The 18,185-nt window shown below is 42.9% G+C and overlaps 1 protein-coding gene and 1 non-coding gene across 2 annotated transcripts in view; both read right to left on the reverse strand.

Moving 5' to 3' along the window:
- The window catches only part of LOC122540409 (agrin-like), a 70,216-nt gene that overhangs the window by 6,207 nt on the left and 45,824 nt on the right, over positions 1-18,185 (reverse strand). The window lies entirely within an intron of this gene.
- On the reverse strand, positions 10,897-10,970 carry trnai-aau. Its single transcript has one exon. It is a non-coding gene; the product is annotated as a tRNA-Ile (tRNA).

The following is an 18,185-nucleotide window of genomic DNA, read 5'->3' on the forward strand; positions in this document are numbered from 1 at the left end:
TGATTACTGAGGTAATGACTGTCCCTGCCACTCAGGTTGTTATTGAGTGGCTGGTTACTGAAGCATCTAAAGATCTGAGGCATTCTACACAGGACTCACTAACAGAGGGTAAGATGGAGCTGGGGGCAGGAGAAGGCACTTATGTGGGCACTAATTGGTCACGTAAGTGCATCTGTACGCCATGGGGAGACAGGTCACCATGCCTCCACAATCCACTATAAAATGGGAGAGAGACAATGAGTGTTAGAGCTTTAGGATCCTGAAACAATATTGCAATGATGCCATACTACTGTACCTCACTGGGCATAAATAGTACAATATAGGTGGAGTTAAGATAGTGTGAAACACATGGGAAGTGAGGCAGAAATGGAAAGTCTAGCCATGAGACTGTGAAGGTACCTGTGCAGACAGGCATGTGGAGAACATCGAATAGTTTTTCAAAAAGTCAGTAACAGTAAGATTAGAGCCTGGTATAACTCCGAATATGGTGTATGTTCTATTTGATATTAATATGTATCAAAAAAAGTGTTAGAAATTAACCCAAATCTGAAGTTGGTCAAAGTGAGGGCAAGGGCAAGAACTATCTGACAGAAGCCAGGTGGCTTTGACTAGGATTTGCAATAATAATAGTTGGCCCTTGCGTTAGCAGATAGAGGCCTCTTTATCTAAGGAAAATGTATGCTGGCATTGAAGACAGTCCAGAGAAGGTTCACAAAGCTGATACCAGGTATGGAGAGACTATCTAATGAGGAAAGGTTGAGTAGAGTGGGCCTTTATTCGGGAATATAGAAGAATACAGACAACATACAAGATTCTCAGTAGACTTGACAGGATAGATGCTGAAAAGGTTGTTACCCTCTATGGGAGGGTCCAGAATCAGACAGCATAAGCTCAGAATAATTAGAACAGAGATAAGGAGGAACTTCCTCTTTCAGAAGGTAGAGAGTCTGTGAAATTCTTTACAGTAGAGATTATCCAAGTGGCACAGTGGCTCAGTGGTTAGCACTGCTGCCTCACACCACCAGAGACCCAGGTTCGATTCCAGGTTCAGGTGACTGTCTGTGTAGAGTTTGCACATTCTCCCTGCGTCTGCATGGGTTTCGTCCGGGTGCTCCAGTTTCCTTCTACAGTCCAAAGATGTGCAGGCTAGGTGAATTGGCCATGCTAAATTGCTCATAATGTTAGATGCATTAGTCAGAGGGTGTGGATGGGTTACTCTTCAGAGGGTCGGTGTGGATTTGTTGGGCCAAAGGGCCTTTTTCCACACTATAGGGATCCTAATCTAATTGAAACTGTAGAGGTTGGGTCATTAAGTATAATGGGTCCTGAAGAAGGGCTCATGCCCGAAACGTCGATTCTCCTGCTCCTTGGATGCTGCCTGACCTGCTGCGCTTTTCCAGCAACACATTTTCAGCTCTGATCTCCAACATCTGCAGTCCTCACTTTCTCCTTCATTAAGTATATTCAAGTCTGAGATAGATAGATTGTTAAAAGGAATCAGGATAATAGGGGAAAGGCTGGAAAGGAAAGCTGAGGATTAGCAAATCAGCCATGATCTCATTGACTGGCAATGGGCTGAATGGCCAATTCTGCTCCTATCTCACATCTTATAGATGGCTTTTTTTAGCTGAACCAATTAAAAGCAACAATAATTAGTTGATAAATAATTTTTAAAAAAAGAGAAATAAACTCTATTCACAGTCAAAATGCTGGAAATACTCAGCATGCCAGACAGTCTCTGTGTAGAGAGAAACAAGGTTAAAGCTTCTGACCAATCACCTTTCTGACAAAACCTTAATTCAGTTTCTCTCTTTACAGTTGGCTAGTCAATGACTATTCCCACACCTTTCAATTTTTACTCCAGATTTCTAGCATTAGTCCACTTAGTAACTTGGACAATGGTGTAGTGGAAACCTTAGAAAATGTTTAAATAAAATGAATTAAACATTCAAAAATGTTCAATAAAAAAAGGAAACCTCCCAAAAGGTTTTGGAAGTAACTGCACTCAGATTTGATACCTTAGATGAGTTTCTGACATTGTGCCTGCTTTTATTGATTTCTCCAAGTGAATTTGGACATAACTTCACCAAAGACGGACATGATAACTTAACTTATGGTACACCTGCATATTCAGAACATCAATCTATTGTCACAACTGTTAATCTTTATCTAGTCCCTATCTTGTCTGGCAGCTACAACTTTTAATAATGGTGAGATAACCAAAACTGGTCTTATCACATTCTTGGGATGTTTCTAAACACTTCAAGATTCTTGACTCATGGTCCTGACCAACATAAATAAGCTGCACCTGACAGAAACCTGCTGGCAATTATCAGCAGCATTCTGGAGGGCAATAGATGCCAAAGCAGAACAAAACTTCTCAATCAAATCATAGAGTCTCCATAGTGCAGAAGGAGACATTCAGCCCATTGGGTTTCACTGACCCTTTGAAGAGTATTCCACCTAGACCCAGCCCTTCCCCTATTTTATCATGGCCAACCCATCCAGTCGTCACATCACTGAACACCAAGGACAACATATTTTTTAGCATGGCCAATTCACCTAACCTGCATACCATCAGTCTCTCCCAATGTTCTAAGTGCACCAATGTGCAATTGAAAATAGGGTCACTGGTATCTGAACTGGAAAGGTCAAGTCAACACAGTTGTGTTTCTCTAGCGAGAGAGCAGACTATATGGCTGCTCTCTCACTAGAGAAACACAACTGGAGGTGGTTGAACCTGAGGGTCATCACATCTCAGGGGAGGGGAGAGGTTGAGAAGGAGAGTCCTTCATGGTAACCTCAGCTGGTGCAGGAATTGAATCCATGCTCTTGGCATCACTCTGCATCAAATTGTGGGGAAAATTGTCCTATAGGTATTAACACTACACTATTAATATAGAAACTCAGCTGATGTCAGTCAATAAAATGAATCTGGAATTAAAGGTCTAATGACCATGAAACAATTGCTGACTGCCAGAAAAACCTGTTATGAAGTTGAAGGCACATACTGTACCTTTAAGAGAGAGTGAATGCTATTTTGCACTTAGCGCTTACTAACACATGTCATATTACTAGCTAGCAGTTTCAGACTGTACTGGAAAATTGAAAATATGCAACATTTGGCTGTGAAATAGATACCTGAGTTGGTTCTGTTTTGACAACAATTCAAAGTTAGCTAGTCGGTTTAAATTATGCCCCAGGATACTAAAACCCAATCGAGTTTGAATTTATTGTTCTTGCCAACCTGGAACCAAATCAGACAACCCGAAGTTTGGGGTAATAAAAAAAAAACAGGCATTTTGAAAGTCAGACAGAAAGTAAGTCTCATCGAGAAATGCTGTCATTCAAAACGCTCTATCAAAAGTACCTTTATTCATATGAAACATCTTCACAGCAAAAGACAAAAGATGACCCAGGGAGATCTTCAGCTGAAAGAAGAACACTGGAAATGACAGCCACTGTGTGGTTTGAAATTAAGTTATGTAATTTTAATATGGGTTTTTATTCTGAACAGTATATTGAGTTACAGAATTGGAGGTAGATAATAAGCTGTTAAGAGAAAGGGGGGCTTAGAGTTGTAAATAGCTGTTGTTTAATATTCACTGTCGGAGTTAAGGAATAAATTGATATTATTTTTCTTTAAATCGTGGAATTCAGGAGCTATCTGTCACTCACACTTTAACAGGTTACAAGGTGAGGCGAGCTTTTCTGGGTGTCTGGTTTAATTAGCACCCGGGTCCTCGCTAAGTCGTAACAAACTTGTCTGGTTAATTAATTAATTAATTATTGTTCTTCCTTAAGGATCTGCCATCCTTACCTGGTCTGGACTACATGTGACTCCAGACCCACAACAATGTGGTTGACACTGGGCAATAAATGCTAGCCCGGACAGCACTGCCCACATCCCGTGAGAGAATTTTAAAAACTGTATCCAAGATACCTCAGAAAAGATTTTTAAAAATTTAAAGCAAACATGACTAATTCGCATACAGAAACGATCTACTGAGTGAAACATGTTGCCAAGTGAGACTTGTATTAGATTACAGAAAGGGTCCTTGTAAGTGGAAGCAAAAACTGAAAAGAAATGTTTAAATTCTTACTAAATCTGACAAGTCTCTGCAAGCCTTGGACTGCTGGGTGTTCGAAGCCTCACAAACCACTTAGCATAATCGAACATCTGCTACGAAAATGTCCAGAACTTGAATTGACATTGAATAGTTAATGAAGACGTGTGGGGGGAATGGGTTTAAATGGATATCCCAGGAGCGCAACAGAAATACTGCACCCACCACTTCCCTATGCACCATGACCGACTTGACATTGTTTATTTTAAATTTCTGATCCTTCTTCACAATTGGTCAAACGATATCATTATCAAACCAGCTGTTGTTTAATAGATAAATAACTGTTGCTCATTTTCTCACACAAGACAGGAAGCTAATCCTCACTCAGACCAACTTCCCACGGACTGGGGATTGAACCGGGGACGTAGCAAGTTGCGTGGGCTCATTTCACGCCACCTTTGTCTTTTACCTTTAGTGGTCTGTGGGGGAAGCGATTGTGCCAAGGAATTTAGGATAAAGATCACAAAAATGTGACGTTTCACAGAACTACTGCTCAGCAATTGTACTCATTCAATATCTCTTAACAGCTCAATTGCAAACATTCACAGCTACTCGACCCAACAAGATTGCCAAATTCCAAAGATTTGGAGCTAATTTCCCCCTGACCCTGGTAAAGGTGGGAGAGAAGTACCATTCATGTTTTCCGCTACTAGTTAAAAAAAACCTGTGTATCAAACAGCATACCCCTTACGGGCATTGCAAATCATCAAAGGTGGTGTTGAGGGGGAAAGTAAAGCACGACCATAGAACGCCTACAGTGTGGAAGCAAGCCATTCAGCCCATCAAGTCTACACTGATACTCCAAAGAGCATCCCACCCAAACTCAGCCCATAACCCTATGTTCCCCATGGCTAACCCACCCATCCTTGATCACTATGGATAATTTAGCATGGCCAATCCACGTATTTGGATTGTGGGAGGAAACCAGAGTACCCAGAGACTCAGAAAATGTGCAAACTCCACACAGACAGCCGCCCCAGGGTGGAATCAAACCCAGGTCCTTGGTGCTGTGAGGCAGCAGTGCTAACCACTGAGCCACCATGCCACACTCTATCCGCTTGCCTTGCCCACCTGTATTCATGGACACCGCATGCTCCCTCTCCAAGGGCACCCAGGCATGAATGTAATCACGGAAGAGGGGCACACAGTTGGCAGATATCCTCCCCCCCTCAGCCGGCTGCCCGGACCAGTTTACAGCCAGCCTGACCAGACCCAGGAGCAGACCCACGAGAAGACCCTCCAATCTGCTCACGTCCCTTCGCACCGGGTGCCTAAAGATCATGAGCAGAGGGATGCAGCGCATCCAAAAACGCAACAAAAGATTTTTCAATTACTTGAAAAGACAATCGCCCACAACCAACATGATCATGATCCATAGACTCCACAGGACCACAAAATAAACTTTCAGACTGGGAGTACTTGACTCTTCAACCAGACCGTGAACAGGTCCCAGCTGATGTCAAGGCCAATTCAAATAATAAAAATACTCTCACATACCAGTCAGTAGGTTCATCGTGCTGTATGGTGAGGTTTCTGCCTCATCGACTAAAGCCAGTGGCATGTATTGTACAAAATAATGGTTATTTGAAGGAATTAATGTTCATGTTACATTGGCTCCATACATTCTACAAATGCTTCATACAGTTAGTGAGTGGAGCCAAGAGGCAGATGTATCCGTACCAACTCCTTAGAATCTTGGTCATTGTGTACGAAAGGACCAAAATATGACCAATTATTGTTGTCAAGCAGTGAACCTTCTTGTTATCAAAAACAGTGACTCTTCTGGAGATACTCCAAGGAGGTCATAGAGATGTATAGCATGGAAACAGACCCTTCAGTCCAACCCGTTCATGCTAACCAGATATCCCAACCCAATCTAGTTCCGCCTGCCAGCACCCGGCCCAGATACATCCAAACAGTTTCTATTCATATACCCATCCAAATGCCTTTCAAATGTTGCAATTGTACTATCCTCCACCATTTCCTCTGGCAGTTCATTTCATATATGTACCACCCTCTGTGTAAAAAATTGGCCCTTATGTCTCTTTTATATCTTTCCCCTCTCACCCTAAACCTATGCTCTCTAGTCCTGGGCTCCCCACCCCAGGAAAAAGATTTTGTCTATTTATCCTCTCCATGCCCCTCATGATTTTGTAAACCTCTATAAGGTCACCCCTCAGCCTCAGACGTTCCAGGGAAAACAGCCCCAGCCTGTTCCGCTCTCTCTATAGCTCAAATCCTCCAACTCTGGCAACATCCTTGTAAATCTTTTCTGAACCCTTTCAGGTTTCACAACATCATTCCGATAGGAAGGAGACTAGAATTGCACTCAATATTCCAACAGTGGCCTAACCAATGTCCTGTACAGCCGCAACATGACCTCCCAACTCCTGTACTCAATACTCTGACTAATAAAGGAAAGCATACCAAATGCCTTCTTCACTATCCTATTTACCTGCGACTCCACTTTCAAGGAGCTAGGAACCTGCACTCCAAGGTCTCTTTGCTCAGCAACACTCCCTAGGACCTTACCATTAAGTGTATAAGTCTGGCTAAGATTTGCTTTCCCAAAATGCAGCACCTCGCATTTATCTGAATTAAACTATATCTGCCACTCCTCAGCCCATTGGCCCATCTGATCAAGATCCCATTATAATCGGAGGTAATCTTCTTCGCTGTCCACTACACCTCCAATTTTGGTGTTATCTGCAAACTTACTAACTGTACCTCCTCTTCTGCTCACATCCAAATCATTTAAATGACAAAATGTAGTGGACCAAGAACCGATCCTTCTGGCACTCCACTGGTCACAGGCCTCCAGTCTGAAAAACAACCCTCCACGACCACCTGCTTGTCTTCTACCTTTGAGCCAGATCTGTATCCAAATGGCTAGTATTCCCTGTACACCATGAGATCTAACCTTGCTAATCAGTCTCCGATGGGAACCTTGTCGAACGCCTTACTGAAGTCCATATAGATCACATCTACTGCTCTGCCCTCATCAATCCTCTTTGTTACTTCTTCAAAAAACTCAATCAAGTTTGTGAGACATGGTTTCCCACGCACAAAGCCATGATGGCTTTCCCTAATCAGTCCTTGCCTTTCCAAATACATGTACATCCTGTCCCTCATGATTCCCTCCAACAACTTGCCCACCACCGACATCAGGCTCACTGGTCTATAGTTCCCTGGCTTGGTCCTTACCACCTTTCTTAAATGTTTTATCTTGGGTCTACCTAATGATTAAGCAAATACCAAGGAGGACTGGAGGCAGTGAGCTCTCTCAAAGAGAGCCCTTGCCCAGATGGCAAATACCATAAAGTGTAAGCGGGCTGAGAGTTAAATGAGAGGGGATTGGGGCTGGGGGAAGGTAGCTGGGAATGAGATAGGTAGATGAAGGTTGGGGGTGTTGGTGATAGGTTGGAGCAGAGGGTGGAGCAGACAGATGGCAAGGAAGGTGGACAGGTGGGACAGTTCATCATTCCCTCGTTAGTGCCAGTTGACCAGGTTATTCCCTATGTGTTGATGATGACAGTCCTTCGAGCCAAGTGCCTTCAGAAATATTTCAAGTGCAGGTGGTTTGCAATTCTGTCAAATGGTTACTACAGTCAAGACGGCAAAGTTAAAAGCAGATAAAACAAGCAATTAATGACTACACTGGAATTCCACACTTGGATAAGACGTTTGTTTAGCAAGATTCCACAAGAGGAAATCTAACAAAAAACCTACAGGGCCTTAGTGATTATGTAGACGCAGACAGCCTCCACTAAATAAATTCACCACTGTCTCCCCTTGGGCTCTACATCCACGAAGTCTTTTGTTAAAAACTAAAAGACAAAAGTAATCCTTGGTGCCCCAACAGACTGTTCCTTCTTTATTGTTCTAAATGACTGACTTCAGTACTGCTAATTTTTAAACATTGTACATAGTTAAAATACTTGAACATAACAAAAGAAATCAGTTAGAGAAGCCATTTCATGAAGTAGATATCCCTCCCCAAACCCAATTCTGATTGTTTAGTCAACAGTTTGATTTAAATTTTTTAAATGTTGTCCATTTTTCAGGAAATTATCACCAAATCTTTCACATGCAAAAACTAGGCCATTAAGTTTGAAAAATGCTAAGCACTTGTTGAGTGAGAATTTCAAACGACTATCATTGGCAATTTAAGGACACAAAAACTCATCCGAAATTCTTAATTTGTGATCAATTCACAGCTACTTTATATTTGTGCCTCCTTATTCCAGACCAGTAACCAGGCACAAGACAATGGTTTATCCACCTCCACCCTATTCAAGTGCTGTGTAATGTTAAACAACTCTATCAGATCTCCTGTCTAGAACAAAAGGAATACTGTCAATGCTAGAAATGTGAGACCAAGAGAGTGTACAGAATGTGCAATGGGTCAGGCAGCAGGTTCTGACTTTCCTGAGAAGAACAAGCCCCAGTTTATTCATTCAATCTCTTATGGTTGTTGCATACATTCAAATCTGTTAACACCCTCACCTCGAATCTGCCTGATACAGGTGAGGAAATGTAAGGTTAGACAGCAGGATGAGCAGTTTTAGGATTTTAAAAAATTCATGCACAGGATGTAGGCGTCACTGGCCCTGGTTCTACACCTCCTCCACCACCCCACCCCCCTCCCCCACCAATCGTCACCTTCCACCTCACCAACCTCCAAATAAACCACATCATCCGCCGACATTTCTGCCACTTACAAATGGACCCCACCACCAGGGATATATTTCCCTCCCCACCTCTATCTGCTTTCCGCAAAGACCATTCCCTCCGAGACTACCTGGTCAGGTCCACGCCCCCCCCGACAACCCACCCTCCCCTCCTGGCATCTTCCCCTACCACCACAGGAATTGCAAAACCTGTGCCCACACCTCCCCACCTCACCTCCATCCAAGGCCCCAAAGGAGCCTTCCACATCCAAAGTTTCACCTGCACCTCCACAAATGCCATTTATTGCAACTGTTCCTCCCGATGCGGTCTCCTCTACATTGGGGAGACTGGACGCCTTCTCACAAAGCGCTTCAGGGAATATCTCCGGGACACCCACACCAATCAAACCCATCACCCCGTGGCCAAATATTTCAACTCCCTCTCCCATTCCGCCAAGGACATGCAGGTCCTGGGCCTCCTCCATTGCCAATCCCTCACCTGACGCCTGGAGGAAGAACGCCTCATCTTCCACCTCAGAACCCTTCAACTCCAGGGCATCATTATGGACTTCACCAGTTTCCTCATTTCCTCAATTTTCCTGCTCCTCGGATGCTGCCTGACCTGCTGTGCTTTTCCAGCACCACTCTAATCTCCCGTCCTCACTTTCACCTAGCATTTATTGTCCATCCCTAATTACCCAGAGTACAGTTGAGGGTCAACCACATTGCTCTGGATCTGGAGTCACAGGTAGACCAGAGCAAGTAAGGATGGCAGATTTACTTCCTGAAAGGGCATAGTGCACCAGGTGTTTTTCTCCCCCCAACAATTGGCGATCCAAATTCCAGATTTTTTTTTGATTGAACTAAAATTCCACCATCTGCCACGATGGGTCCCCAGAACATTACCTGGGCCTCTGGAGTAACAGTCCTGCGACAATACCACTAGGCCATCACCTCCCCCACAGTTACTTCCAGGATTGGGGATGGGAATGAGAATGGATTCTGGCTGGGACAGCTCAATGTGGGTGATACAGTCATGAAACATGTAGTTCAGTTCAGACATATTTGGGAGAGTTCACCATCATCCCAGTTAACATCATTTTGATTTAGTAAGTTTTCATTCTTTTTTATACAATTGTCTATTAACCTGTTGGTTGAGATTCTGTTACAATGCTCCACCAGGGGCTACTTTATAGTTTCTGAATTTGATGTTTAAGAATAAATACAGGCCTTCCATGATCATAGAATCCCTGCAGTGTGCAAACAGGCCATTTGGCCCAACTGGACTCTCCGAACAGCATCCCACCCACTTCCCCTGTAACCCTGCACATCTTATGGCTAAGCCACCTAATCTGTACATCATTAGACTGTGGAAGGAAACCCACACAGAGAATGTGCAAACTCCACACAAACAAACAAACAGTCACCCATGGCTGGAATTGAACCCAGGTCCCTAGCACTGCAAGGCAATAGTGCTAACCACCATGCTGCCCTGATAGGTTAGCCTTGTAATTACTGGGGTGCAACAGGATCCTTGGGATTGACATTTTAATAGGATTTTGATCAGTTTCCATTTAGGGTTTTTGTAAACCTTCTGATTTAACAGGCCATTCAGCCCAGAAGGCTCATCCTACTTCATTTGCAACTTCCCTTTGAAATCACACACTTTTCTGGCTATTACTTGTTCTAATTTTTGTTGAGGTGCTTGGATCTCCAAAGTTGATGTGTGGTGTTGAATTTAATTAATTCAAATCCCTACAGTGTGGAAACAGGCCCTCCGACCCAACAAGTCCACACCAACCCTCCAAACAGTAATTCCTCTACCCTGTATTAACCCCTAACTAATAACCTACACTATGGGCAATTTAGCATGGCCAATTCACATAACCTGCACATCTTTGGACTGTGGGAGGAAACCCACACAGACACGGGGAGAATGTGCAAACTCCACACAGACAGTCGCCTGAGGCTGGAATCAAACCTGAGTCCCTGGTGCTGAGAGGCATCAGTGCTAACCATGAAGCCACCGTTACGGTCTTAAACAACAACCAACTTTGACACTGCAAACATTGTGCACTGGCAAACCTCAGCACTACACTTGGCCGGTGTGGGGATTGAACCCACGACCTTAGCATTATTAGCACCACGCTCTAACCATCTGAGCTAACCGACCTACAAACTCTGAAGCAAGAAGTCAGGCATGCCTTAGAGGAACCTCAGAGCAGTGGGGTGGCTAGAAGGAATGTTGATTCTTGGAAATATGTTGGCATTCCATCAGTATTGCTGAGTCAAAATCCTGGAATTCACTCCCGAACAGCACTGTGGATTTAACTACATCCCACGTCAATTGTCGTTGTTCAAGTCGGCAGCCTGTCATCACATTCTCAAGGGCAATTAGGGAGGTGTAATAATTACTGGCCTTGCCAGCAACACACACGTCCTATGAACAATAATTTTAGCATTTTTCATAACTTCAGGACACTGTACAGCCAACATAATACTTCTGAAATGTAGTCATTGTAATATTGTAGGAATATTCCGATCACATTCACATTCTCCCTGATTTCTTTTGCATATTCACTCATGGGATGTCAATGACACTGACCAGCTCAGCATTTACTGTCCACACCTAATTGCCCAGAGGGCACTTATGAGTCAACTGCATTGCCATGGGGTTAGAGTCAGAGACCAGATCATGCAAGAATAAGATTTCCTTCCCTAAATAAAGAATCTGTGAACCAGTTGGGTTTTTACACCAATTGACAGCAGTCACCGAGAAGTCATGAGGCTTTAACTCCAGATTTTAACTGAATATAAATATCACAATCTGCTCAAGGTAGGGACACTACCACTGTAATTGCAAGAATCCTCAATTAAGATCAACTAGCACACCTCCACTAATTGACCTCAACCGATTCAGTGGAGTTTAACCTTTCCCCATCAACCCTCTTGAAGTTTCTCCAGTATTTCAGTCCTTTTTCTCAGTCTAAATTCCCCAGAATGGTGCACAATATTCCAAATCAAGTTTCTATATATTGTTAACATCACCCCCCTGCTTTTATATTCTCTTCTTCCAGAAATGAATTCCCAATAATTTGTCTGCCTTTGTATTTATGGCCTCACAAACCTTTATCACTGCTTTCAGAGATTTATGCATCTATTTTTCCAGAATGTTGCGACTCTATGCCTTTCAGTTTCTTACTCGCTGAGGAATTAACACTTTTTCCTGCTTCTCCAAGAATGATTTCCCCGCACCTAATTTCTTATTAGCCATTTATCAATCCTTTCTACAATGGTTTACACCAAAATACTGGAAGATGCATAGTCTCTGTTTCACCAGTTCTCTCCCAGTTTGGCATCTGGTACCATTTACAAATGCTGACACCCTACTTCCATTCCTAAATTTATCAGGAGCAAGTGAGGACTGCAGATGCTGGAGATTAGAGTCAAGAGTGTGGTGCTGGTAAAGCACAACAGGTCAGGCAGCATCTGAGGAGCAGGAGGGTCGGCGTTTCAAGCATAAGCCCTTCTTCGGGCATTAGGTATCATTCCTGATGAAGACCTTATGCTTGAAACGCCGACCCTCCTGCTCCTTGGATGCTGCCTGACCTGCTGTGCTTTTCTAGCACCACACTCTTCCAATTCCCAAATATATGTTTAGTGAACAGTGTTTCCCTCATAACCTGATTATTTACAAAGTCACATCTTTTTTCTCCTGTTCCAAATGATCTTTTCATAAATGGTGGTAATACCATTAAGATATGAAGATTATGGGGTCCATATACCACAGGTTCATCCAGGCTGACAGTCAAGTGCAGAAAGAGTTTATGATGCCTTGTAATGTCAGTGTTTCACGGGTAAATTGCCTCATACTCCTGACGTTGCATTATGTTTTTGGGATCTAACCCAGGTGAAGGACCCATTGGCTCAGGTGGATATAAACAGGACCCACCCTGTAGTTAATTCTTCAGATTGTCCTACTCAGTGATCCAATCTCACCAAAACTATTGGTACAGAATGGCTGGTTTGTCTGCTTCTATTACAGTCACTTGATCTAAAAGAGGCCCAGTGTCACTATTAGATAAAGTGTTAAATCCAATTTGAATCTCAGAATAAGAGGTCACACATTTAAAACAGAGATCAGGAGGACTTTCTTCTCTCAAGGGGATAGTGAATCTATTGAAGCCTTCATAGCAGAGGACTGCCAAGCCTGTGTCATTAAATATATTCAAGGCTGCGATAGACAATGATTAATCAATAAAGGGATCCAAGGGCTATTGGGGGATGATGGGGGGAAAGTGGAGTTGAGGATCATTAAATAAGTCATGATCTCATTGAATGGTGCAGCAGACTCAATGGGCTGAATAGCCTACCTTTGCTCTTATGTCTTATGGTCTTAAAATCATGGAATGGTGACAAAGACAGTGCTCATTCAGCTCATCATGTCTACTCCCTGCAAGAGCAACTCAATTTGTCTCACTCCCTTGCTTCTTTCCCTGTTCTCTGCAAATTGCATTTTATTCAAATTAAAGTGACTGAACTTTAAAATGCTTTCTTTCCCCAGTACAACTTAGATTATCAGAAGCATAGACAGTATGGTTACAACCATCCCTGGAGAAGGTACAAAACAGAGTGGCATGGGGTGGCACAGTGGCTAGCACTGTTGCCTCGCAGCGCCAGGGACCCGGATTCGATTCCAGCTTCAGTGTGGAGTTTGCGCATTCTCCCCATGTCTGCATGGGTTCCTCCCACAGTCCAAAGATGCACAAGTTGCATGAATTGGCCAAGCTAAATTGACCATCGTGTTCAGGGATGTGTTGGTGTGGTGCATTAGTTAGGGGAAAATGCAAAAGTAATAAGTAGGGGAATGGGTCTGGGTGGGATACTCTGTGGAGGGTCGGTGTGGATTTGTTGGGCCAAATGGCCTGTTTCCACACTGCAGTGATTTGAAAGAAAGGAGTGTAGGAGAAGCTGGGCACCGAGATGTCGCATCCCTTGCAACTCAGCTGATGAGGTATAAAGGCCAACTGCAAATCTTAGACTCCATTGGCTGATTGTTGATGTAGGAACTCCAGAGTGGACCAGAGCTTCTGTACTATTGATTCATTGCTGAATGCTTGCCCCAGTAGATCATATTTGGCCATTCATTCTCCAATATCTGCACCCCATTGACTGAGAATATGCGCTAGGAGGTTGGAGTACCAGTGGTGGAGTTTGACAACATGGGTCCTGTTGCACGTACTTTCAAAAGCAAACATGTTTCTGAGCATTGAGTGTTGTGCTCAATGTTACAAGGTACATGGCAAACAGCACACAGCAGCTAGGAGCAGGCACTGCTTCAGTGGAAGGGATAGTTATGCTCCTTGTTACACAAATCCACCCACAATCAGAGAGATCTACAGTGCACTGAACCTGTCTCAACTTTCCCAAAAAGTTACATCCACTTATATGAGAAAAGTGACTGTGGGCAGTAAGGTGGCTCAGTGGTTAGCACTGCTGCCCCATGGCATCAGGGAACAGAGTTCCATTCCAGTCTGAGGCGACTGTCTGTGCAACGTTTGCACATTCTCTGTGTGGGCTGCCCCTAGGTGCTATGATTTCCTCCCACAAACACAAAGACGTGCAGGTTAGGTGCAGGTTAGGTGGATTGACCGTGCCATAGTGTCTAGAGATGTGCAGGCTCAGTGAGGTTATAGGAAGAGGTGGGGCTGGGCAGGATGCTCTTCAGAGGGCCAGTGCAGTTTGGATGGGCTAAATGGCCTCTTTTCAGTTCAACTCAGCAACAGTAAGTGACCCAGTGGAAGTGTAAGCAATATGAAGAGACAGTGAATGGTATCTGATTACTTCCAATTCTCATTCACATGATGAGAGCATGGCTTGTTAGGTCAGCATTTACTGCCCATTCTTAATTGTCCAGAAGGCAGTTAAGAACCAACCACATTGCTGAGGGTCTGGAGACACACGTAGGCCAGACCAGGCAAGGATGGCAGTTTCCATCTCGAAACATTCTTATACTGAAAAGCTAAAAGAAAGTCTACATTTGATGAGATTGCAGGAGAATTATTCCCTCAAGCAACAACTGATTATAAAATTGCAAGCCTGATTGTGGAGACAAATGGTGATCCTGTTCTCAATGCTGTCAAAATAAGGGAAACTAATTAAACATTTTTAAAAAATCTGTAAATGCACTGTGATTATCACTTGTTAGCCACAATTTATTTACAAGTGGTATTTACAGGATGAGGGTGTCACTGGCTAGGTCAGCATTTATTGCCCATCCCTAATTGCCCAGAGGGCAGTTAAGAGTCAACCACATTGCTGTGGGTCTGGAATTTTACATACAGGCCAGACCTGGTAAGGATGGCAGATCCCTTCCCTAAAGGACATTAGTGAACCAGATGGGTGTTTCCTGACAGTTGACAATGGATTTGTGGTCATTAAACCCTGAATTACAGATTGTTTTTTAAAACTGAATTTAAATCCCACCATGGCAGGATTTGAAACTGGGTCCGCCGAACATTATGTGGATCTCCGGACTAAATGTCTAGCGATAGTACCACAAGACTATCACTTCTCCTACTGCCTGCAGCCACGTTGAAAAACTCTGAAGCGTTAGAGAAAGTAAGTCAGGAAACTTCAGGGGCACGTCAAAAGGACAATCCATAAGAAGAATATTGTCGGGAGAAGTGTAGCTGTAGATACTGAAAATTGTAGCCAGTAATTCTTCAAGTTGTCAAAGTACAGGCACAGTTAAGATGAGAAGCTTAAAGAGTGCCAATGCAATTAAAATGTAATGGAGGATGAGCAATGAAGATAACACACTGAAATGAATGCTTGTGTGAAATAATTAGAGAGCTAAAGAGTAGCACATAGCAAGAATAATCCGAGTAGATTTAAGAGTCTGGCATCAATAAGGTAGATATTCTAATTAGGCTGAAAGGGCTCAATGGTGATGCATCTCAAAGGGGAAAGATATATTAACTCTTTGGCAGGATTTCAGAGAAAGGGAGAGAGAATGAAACAGGGAGAGAGAATGAAACAGAGAGAGAAAGATTGCGAGTGTGAACAAGAGTGTGACAGAGAGCGGGAGAGAAACACAGAGATAATTATAGAGAAAGCAAGTGACAGAAAAAGTGAGATACAGACAGAGATAAAGAGAGAGACAGAGTGACAAAGGAGGAGAGACAGAGAGAGAAACAGAAAATGAGAGGGAGTTAGAATGTTGAGTTGATTCTGTTAGTCTAGAAGCCAGCAGATGTAGTAAATGTGCAAAAATCTAACCTGAACATCCACAAACTCACCATTGAACAATATCCATTACAATTAGAGTAGATTATTGGGATCAACGTGCACAGAAATAACCGGCAGGTCAAACTGGCTTTGGAGGGCGGTCATTCGAGGGGAACACTACGCCAGATGAACCAACCAGGATCGTTATTTAAAGAATATGCAAATCAAAGAATAGGCCCAGATTTCCAGCAATCTGTAGATTCAGGAGGCTTGCAAGTTCTAGGTGGAATCCAATTTCAGGATTGCCGTTCCCAGGGAGTTAGCCGACACACTGTATCCCAAGTTTGGGATTTCAATTACTCCACGCTCTGCAATTTTGATGGGAGTCATGCTCTCTCTGGGATTGTGAATCATGGAGGAACCTTGGTTCTAACTAAACAACTAAAAAGCCATTCAATATTCTCATTGCAATACATTCCGTTTCTTGCTTTCACGAATAGCCATCAATCAACCTCTGCCATTTTCAAGGTATTAGTTATCTGCCTCAAACCTTTTAATCTTTCACAAACACATAGGCAATGAAAAACTGCAACAAAGGAAATTCTACAAAAAACAATCAGAGAGGTGGCTGGTATTCCTCCAACAGTGTAAGCATTCCCTGCTGAGCTAGGTAGATTAGGTGTTATTGGAACGCAATTAGGCATTCATTATAAAGATCATTTGAAACAAAAGAAACAAGCATCAGTTTTTCCAACTGGCTTCATAATGAAAACTGGATGTGAGGGCTTGAGGGGTGTTGGCTGAACAACCTAACAGACATGTTCACAATTGCATGGATATCCCAGCAGATGGATGCAGGCCTTCCAACCTTACTATCCAACCACCTCCATCACGACATTTGGCAGCATTCCAGACTAAAACCCGTTCCGGCTACACTGGCACTAAAATAGGACAGTCAGGAGCCTTCTTAAGGAGATGGGTTTGTGGAATAATAAGCCTTTCTGACCCCAACTACCCATCTGCTTGATGAACACCAAACTTAGGAAACTGCAGGGTGTATTAAAATTTACAGTTTTGGAAAAGACTTCGTCTGAACAGTTGTTACCCAAACCAGTCCTTCAGCTCATTATGTTCTTGCTCCCTATGTTAGGTACCCCAATGACTGGGAAATCAAACAGAGTTCTTCATTATATCCTTACATCAATTGCGTATAAGTCAGAGGGAGGTTATGTGAAAACTACCACTTCAGTCAGAAGTCAGAGCAAGTATTTAACATGCCAGTGAAGTGGGGGAGAGAGAGACAGAGAGAGAGAGAGAAAATAAGTTTTTTTTTAAAACCATCAAAGATTGAGTTACAAAGAGAATGAAGAAATGGAACCTGAACAGAAGTGACACAGAGGACATTTCATGGAAGTATATGTATTCGACACATTGAAGGGTGAAACCCAAACATAAGATGTTATCACAGAATCATACTGCAAAGAAAAGGCCCTTTGGCCCATTGGGTTTATACCACCAAAACTACGTCACTACCCTGCTCTAGTCCCACTTACTTGCCCATAGTGCATGGATACTGGAGCATGACAGTTGTTCAAAACTAATAATAAAAAAAAATGACAATTTAAGGCAGATGTTTAAGAAGAGTTTTGTTTTATGAGAGGACTGATTTAACAATTGAAATGGGTGAGGTCCACACTTGGGCAAACAGCAATCCCACTAAACATTTTCAAAGGTTTTCTTCTTCCAACTAAATCAACAAGGAGGCTTTGTACAGAACATACAAAAAAAATCCCTCAACCTTTCCCTTATACTCCAAGAATGCCAATATTTATTTCCCTGTTGTTCTCAGAGGTAGCAATTAAATCTTCTTTAAATGCTGTTCTGATCCTTGGCAAGCAGAATTATTTTCAACAATGCTCTACCATTTCATTGAATGATTTGGGAAATGTCAACTTAACTAAAGGAAATTTAAAAAAGGGCTTTGTCAGAATAAATAGCAGGGCATTTGATAGGTTTAAGACTAGTCATGTATGGCGATCAAACAAACTGTGGGAATAGACAAAAATTGCACTATTGCATGATAAACAAAACTATGGTTTAATAAGCTTCATGTAGATCAACAATGATTTAACTGATTGCATGGTTTTGACATCAGTAA

Source organism: Chiloscyllium plagiosum, chromosome 34, assembly GCF_004010195.1.
Source record: "Chiloscyllium plagiosum isolate BGI_BamShark_2017 chromosome 34, ASM401019v2, whole genome shotgun sequence".
In the NCBI taxonomy this organism is placed as follows: Eukaryota; Metazoa; Chordata; class Chondrichthyes; order Orectolobiformes; family Hemiscylliidae; genus Chiloscyllium; species Chiloscyllium plagiosum.